The sequence below is a fragment of the Vanessa atalanta genome, chromosome 23 (assembly GCF_905147765.1).
Source record: "Vanessa atalanta chromosome 23, ilVanAtal1.2, whole genome shotgun sequence".
NCBI classification, from domain to species: Eukaryota; Metazoa; Arthropoda; class Insecta; order Lepidoptera; family Nymphalidae; genus Vanessa; species Vanessa atalanta.
This window is the reverse complement of record NC_061893.1, coordinates 2,164,274-2,165,454: the sequence shown is the minus strand read 5'-3', so window position 1 is coordinate 2,165,454 and position 1,181 is coordinate 2,164,274. Positions and strand designations below refer to the sequence as shown.

The window sequence follows — 1,181 nt, the reverse complement described above, 5'->3', positions numbered from 1 at the left end:
ATTCTCGCACTAATTCTGGATGTAACCTCAGAATTTTTATGAGGCCTGAACTTCAAATGTCTCTGCGAAAGGACCAACAAAATTGTATTTTCGAGCTCATATGTCGAGGTATGCGCTGAATGTTCTATCTTGGGTTCTCGTTTTTCTCTATGGGGATAATAGTAACTGAATTGTTTTTACTATAATTAGATATTTTCTACATAATAAAATGTAAAAAGAAAAATGACAGCCAGTTAATGTCCTACTTTTGAGGCCTCTCCTCTTGAAGTTTTGGACTAATGCCACCACGCCGTTCAAATTTTGTATTGCTTATGCCATATTTTATTATAATTACACATTTTTAATAATAACTTGGTCTTTTAAATAGCTTATTTTTATAAGATATCTATATGAGCCTCCGTGGCGCAATCGGCTAGCGCGTTCGGCTGTTAACCGAAAGGTTGGTGGTTCGAGCCCACCCGGGGGCGATTATAATTTTGTACGAGTAAATAATGTAAAAATAAATACTTGCCTATCGCATGCTAGAAAATGCGATCTATATTTTTACTGGTAAAATGTTTAGTCCCAAAATGACGCTATAAATTTATATCGCAAATTTTCTAGTGACAATTAGTAAAGGGAAATGAAAAAAAAGCCTGTAAATGTCCTACTGACAATATTTCCCGTCTGGTTGAGCATAAGGTTTTAAGACTTGATTTCTGATGTGTGTAGGTATCCTAAAATGTTTTTCTTTGTAGCAATGCACGAGATAAATGAAAAAATGGACCGAATTAATCATGAAAGATACATATTGGGTACTAAGTCATCGCTATTACGCTATTTCTATCTAATATTTAAATTTGTTAACAATGATACAACTTGACAAAAACGTCATACCCAGAAAAAATCAAAATTCACTTTATTTGGACTTTCACAAACACTTTTGAATCGTAAACGTGCAGGATTATATGAAATAAATATAGGGCTTCTAGGTAATTTCTTTTCCGAATTTGCAATAGACTTTATATTAAATATCATAGATTAATAATTGTATAAAAAGGAATTAGTAGGAAAGATTAGACTTTTCAAAGTTAATACATTCTTCCTGAAGCATGGTAATCGTTTCTATGATAAGATTCTACTATTTTAAATCTGGCGTATTAAAAATTCAATGGTCATATCAATAAAACATTGATAAATGA

General features: G+C 31.9%; 1 non-coding gene across 1 annotated transcript; it reads left to right on the top strand.

Moving 5' to 3' along the window:
* The first annotated feature begins 393 nt into the window (after positions 1–393).
* On the top strand, positions 394–467 carry Trnan-guu. The gene has a single exon. It is a non-coding gene; the product is annotated as a tRNA-Asn (tRNA).
* Positions 468–1,181: the final 714 nt, after the last annotated feature.